Source organism: Sceloporus undulatus, chromosome 1 (genome assembly GCF_019175285.1).
Source record: "Sceloporus undulatus isolate JIND9_A2432 ecotype Alabama chromosome 1, SceUnd_v1.1, whole genome shotgun sequence".
NCBI lineage: Eukaryota > Metazoa > Chordata > Lepidosauria > Squamata > Phrynosomatidae > Sceloporus > Sceloporus undulatus.
In genome coordinates this window covers 290,414,909-290,421,306 of record NC_056522.1, presented here as the reverse complement: position 1 = coordinate 290,421,306, position 6,398 = coordinate 290,414,909, and positions in this window count along the sequence as shown.

Below are 6,398 nucleotides of genomic sequence, written 5' to 3'. Positions count from 1 at the left end.
CTTAGCAAAGCAGACAGTAAAAAAAGTAATCAATAAAGCTGGTTATAAAGTGGGGTGGATCAAACTTGTTTGGTTTTAACACATAAAAAAGCCAGCCTGAGTTAACAGTAACAGTCATCTAACTTTCAATATTTATGGCTAGCCCCATTTCAGTTTGTTGCTGTTGTGTTTTTATTTGTAAAATGGGTTATTTTATGCTGCTTTTATATTCCCAACCCCACCCACTGGTCATTTGCCAGGAGGACAACTGGGTGACATTATAACACTTTAAAAACAAACAAATCAATCACAATACGTTGGAGGCAACAATGTAAACGTCAAAAAAAATGTCATTCTCCTTTTGTACATTTAAAAAAGAAAATATTTCAACTCTAGCCTGGTTGACTGCATTTTTCTAGTAGCATTGTGCAACCAAAGTCTCTTGTTGGCACACATACTTGCTGTCCCCCAAAAGTTGCAATGCCGCACCTGGTGCACCAGAGATGGGAGAGGTAAGGACTTCTGTTAGAGAAGTCACTCTGTCCTTTTTCTTTTCCAGCCTCGCTTGAAATGGAGAAGATAGAGCTTGCCAGATTGTTTTACTGACGTTGTTCACTTCCCTCCCAACTGCTTATTTTCCTTCACTAGAAAAGTGACAGTATTAAACCCGTTTCCAAGGCACATTCAACACTGTAAAGGATTTCCCGGTAAGGAAGACTTTCCACATGGAGGTCCACGGAGTGGGATTTAGGTAAATACTCATAATTCGGACTTTCTGTTTCCTTATAAAATAGCCAAAGCGACACAGAGAGAGAGCAGATATTTGCAGATTTAAAAAATGACCATTAGAATCCTTCACAATTAAACAAGAGTTCCCACCCCACCAGTTTAGTTCAGGGCAAGAGTCAGTCTTCTCACAGGTTGGGTTACGGATGACTATTATATATTTTATCTAACTTCAACCGAGCATCCCATGTATATTTTTAGTCCATTGTTCCCCATTTATAGGATGAATTAGGGAAATGTTAATAATTAATAACAACAAAAATAGTCCTATATTTATTTATTTCAGTTTCTACAGAGAGGAAGCAATGAAAGTTGGACAGAACAGTCATCTACAAAGCTACAGTACTCTGTTGATGCTGAAATGACAATTGTGGTATCTTTTCAAATAGATGTGTTTTTTTGACTATGGCTGCAGCAACAAAACAGGGCAAGCTGGACTTCAAACCCCTCTTGATGCAACCTAGACAAAAGAAATATCCTTTAAAAACCAAAAAAGACTAAAACCTTTTTACGATAGACCACAGAGGCATCAGCAAAAATAGAACATTTCAACAGCAAAAGTATTTTTATGCAAATGTACCACTTAGATTTGAGAATTTGCTCAATATTTCTGAAGTTTATTTGTGTGTATCGTTTTGGGAATCTGGGGAGCCTGTTTGTAAATATAATTAAATTATTAAAAGAATATTGGCTAATGTGTACTAGTGATAGTAATTGTTCCTTTCTGCTGATAGCAAAAACCACAACAACAACAACAACAACAACAACAACAAATTAACTTTTTCCTCTAAGTAATCTAGTGCTTGTGTGCTATGCCAATATTCCTCACCAGCTAGTTATGGATTCCAAGCTAAGTAATGGTTCTTGGCTCTATTTTAAACAGCTGCATCGATGAAGAAAATCTGTTCAGCTGCAGATCGGGGTGCAAGGCAATGTTCCATCCCCTTCCCATCAGTGAGTGAGGCTGAGACAGGGGTCTTTCTTCTGATTGTTTGCAGCCTCCACTCACTAGGGAAAGGAGGCTAGAAATATCTTCTTCCTTGAGCCTAATCTGCATTTGAACATACCTCCTTCACCTGGATGCAGCTGCTGCCCATTAAGGTAGGTTTGAGGGCATTTAGATATCCTTAGAAGTAAGAACACTATATTGCTGAATATGGAGCAGTTCCAGACCTGTATTCTAGATTACAAACTGTAACTTACAGATGGCAGACTTAGCTTGTAAAATAATGTTTAAAGTTCTGATGGAAAGAGTCAGAAGTGAAATCCATTTCTTTCACTTGAGGTACTCACTTGTCTTGAGGTAAATACCTCTGCCTACTTGCTCACCTACCCATCATCTCATCAAATCTGCCAATTACACCAAATTAGGAAAGGTATTTTATACCCCAGAAGACAGAACCAGAATTCAAAATGGTCTTGACAGACTGGACAGCTAAGCCATCACTAACAAGATGTATTTCAGTAGGGATAAATGTAAAGTGCTACCTTCATGCAGGAAAAATAAAATGTACAGTTATGGGATGGGTATACCTGGTTTAAAGGCAGTGCCTGTAAAAAGGATCTAGGTTGGGGTCTTAGATCACAGCCTAAACGTGAGTCCACAGTGTGGTGAAGCAGCCAAAAAAAAAGGGGGGGAGCCAATGTAATTCTAGGAATATAGTGTCTCAATAAAGGGAAGTAGTAGTACCACTCTTTTCTGCTTTGGTTAGATCTTATCTGGAATCCTTTGTCCAGTTCTTGGCACCACAATTCAAGAAGGATATTGACAAGTATGAATGTGTCTAAAGGAGAGTGACTAAGGGGCAAAACAGACCGGCACAATATGCTAGTCTGGGGGCAGCTTGGGGATGTGGGGTTTAGATGATGCATGCTTTGATGATGCTCCCAAGCTGGCGTCACACCGCTCGCCTGCCCAGATGGTGGTCAGCATTGTGGCACTCCAGCTGCATAGTATTTATATGCCACATGCTGCAGAAATGCTGATAAGCTGGCACCATGGTGGAAAAACCACCTGTTTTCAACCACCCAAAGCAGTAGCATTTTGCCGCTTCATTTTGTGCCAAAAGAATGCCATAATGGGGTCACAACGTGTGGTTGCCACAACCCTGATCCAGTGATTTAGGGCCATCTGTACCAGCCCACAGATGATCAAAAGTCTAGAAACAAAGGCCTATGAAGAACAATTTAGGATTAGGTTTGCTAGATCTCCAATCTTGGCTCTGAAGCTCCAGTTTTTATGGTTAATCTCCAGGTGAAAGATGAGATTGCAAATTCTCCAGTTTTGGGGGCCATATCTCCAGGCATGAGGAAAGGGCTCTGTTCAAATCTCCAGCCCAGCTAAGAGAACAGGATTTTGCTACAATATATGAGGCTAAATTAATTTGTTGCTGCATAAAGGCTACAGGGGGTCTGTGAATTTATTTAGTCAGTTTCCTACTTTCTCCTCAGTTATTGTGGAACGAGATCTCAACCTTCACTCTTCACTGTATCCACCTTCTGGCTAGAACCAAGTATTCTAGATTAAATGTTCCATAACTGTCACTTGCTATTTGATGTTCTTTTGTTGCCTGTTTTATTGAATCATTTCCTGTATTGCTATGTATTTTATATGTATTATCCTACCCGAGAGGCAGGCTAACTCCAACAGGCCTCCCTGGAAGAAGTTTACCTATCCATTAAGAAGCCAAGCCCTCCCTCCAGTCCATCTGCCTTGGTCCAGGCCTTGGAGGTAGAGAAGAACTGCTGGCCTTCATCCCCTTCCCCTCCACCACACCCTTCTCCTTTTGTGTCGTGTCTTTTTAGATTGTAAGCCTGAGGGCAGGGAACCACCTAATTAAAAGATTGTATGTACAGCGCTGTGTAAATTTACAGCGCTTTATAAATAAAGGTTAATAATAATAATAATAATAATAATAATAATTCAGTCTCCCTATGTCAATAAGAGAGAATCAAATCCTTTAATTTCACCTTTATCTGTTAATAGTTCCTTAAGATTTATGTCTTAATTTTCAAAACAGGAAAGCATGTCCTGCACGCGTGCATGTTGGAATAAGTTGTTAACAACTGTGGTTGGAACTTAATGCATAATAACATTTAATGGCATCATTAGGGACCATCCCTAGGTCCTAGGCTTGGCCTGGAACAATCCTCAACTGGCAACCTACTTATGGCCCAGATCACACTACTGAATAGCACTATATTCCATTTTAGCTATCATGGCAACATGCCATGGAATCCTGGGACATGAAGTTTAGGAAGAATTATTTAGAATCTCAGCTGGAGACCTCTAGTGCCTCCCGAGACACCCAGGATTCCATAGGAAGTTGCCATGTAGTTAAAGTATAACATAATCCTACAGTTGTGTAGTGTTAATGGGCTGGGGTACTGGGTAATGTAATGTAAAATTTATTCGGTCATTGACCAGCAAAAGGGTACTGGGTATATTTATCCTGGATAAGAGACAACTTCTTTAACTATCTGAAGAGATGTCATGTGGAGGATAGAATGAGCTTGTTTTGTGCTGCTCCAGAGATTAGAACATGAACCAACCGACACAAATTACAACACAAGAAATTTCACCTAATGAGGAGGAACTTTAATGCAAGAGTTATACAACAATGGAATAATCTGTTTCAATGGATAACAGACTCTCCATTTTTGTAAGTTTTTGCACAAAGATGGAATGTCAAATCTTTCAGGAGTGCTTTAGTTGTGTGCTCCTATGTGATGGGGGAGCTGAATAGATGTGATTTCCAATCCCTTCCAACTCTAGAGTATCCTACTGAGATTGGTCATGGAACTAGCAGCCACCTTATTTCCTTACTCTAAATTTCTTTACAAATTTTGTTCTTGAAAACAAACAAATCATTTTATTATTTTCACCTCACTGTGCGAAAGTAGTTGAAAACTGCACATTTCTGAATGCTATTTGTAATTGAGAACTCCCTATGTACAAAAAAGTATGATTGTTCTTTGGGGTTTTTTGTTTGTTTTTACAAAAAGGGGGCATTTTGCTTGAAAAACCTCATTTTCTGCACATAAACTGACATTTCTCCACAGAAAATAGTTTTTTGAGCAAGAATCAGCCTTTGCTGTGCAGAAATCCTGCTTTCTGCAAAGAAGTTATTCATTTTCTGTGTAAAAAACAGATGCATTTCCCACACAGAACAAGTCCCAAACATGAAAGAATTCTGTTAATCTAGAAATCTCCTTATCAGAATTTCCCAGTATTAAATACTCCACCTTTGTGACCATATTTTGGATATTTTTTGGATCTCTTTCCATCCCTGCTTCACTCACTGCCTATGTATAATATTATTTTTTTATTGCACTTATATCCTACCGTTTCCCAAAATGGGATCTAAGAGGGCATACAATAATTTTTAAAAGGTCCAACTAAAACATTAATTTACAAAATTTAAAAAGGAATTAAACAGCAACATTACTAAATACATGAGTAAAACAGCTAAAACACTTAAAACATATTTAAAACAGTTTCAATAAAAGATACACGCACACACAAACAGAAACAGCACAGCACTTCACACACTGCGATTCCATAATTCAAAATCCTGTCTAGATAAAAATGTCTTTACCTGCTGGCAGAAAGACAGGAGGGAGTTGGCCAACTGAGGCGCCTGCAGCCGCCTCCATTTTTTCTGGAAGGCACTCCTTTGGCACTGCATCATGTGGACACAGTGCCAGAGGAGCGGTGTGACACTACACGCTGTGTGGAGCAGCACACAGCATCATGGCACCCTGGGGGCAGAGTCAGGGCATGTGTCATGTGCTTGCCACACCCCAAATCTGCCCCCAAGCTAGCCTTTAAGGCACCGCGGCACAGGGCCTGGACCTCGCATGGAAAGGAATTCTACAGTATGGGAAAAGGTCTTGATTGTGTTCTCACCAACTGCACCTGTGAAGGTGGTGGGACTGAGAGAAAGCCCTCCACCGCGGCTTATATAAGGGGATATGGTCTTTCAGATAGTCTGGACCCAAGGTGTGTGGGGCTTTAAAGGTGAAAACTTCAATGCTGATCAGAAACGGACCAGTAGCCAATGCTTCAATGATTCACCAGGGAGGACACATGGTCCCCATACTCCCTCAGCTCATCACTCACTGGAGTCTGGGTGAGATGGGGCTGGTGACTTGGCCAAAATTGTCCTGCATGAAATAGAACACTCTTATTCTCTCTGTCTGTCTCTGTCTCATTCTCTTTTATCAAACAGGAGTATTTGGGGCAGCTGAGCATGTAGCTATAGGGAAAACAGCAATTTGAGTAAGGTGGGGAGGGTCATTTTCTGACCTTCTGATACAACTATGATCCATAAATGAGGGCTGTTACTATGGTATTTTCATGGCAAGGTACATTTAGTGTACTTATAGCTGATCTGACCTTTTCAAAATTCTGCATCTTGAGGGCAATATTCTGACATTTTCTTCTTGTTTGCAAGTCCTTTCTTGCATGGCTGCTCTTTAACATGACTTGGCAGCACACATTATCCTATTCCTACAGTATCAAGTATCATAAACCCTGCTAGCTCTACCAGGTAGAGTTGAAATATTTGCTTTTAAAAGTACAAAAGGAGAATAACATTGTTTTTTGAAGTTACATTGCTGCCCCCAACGTA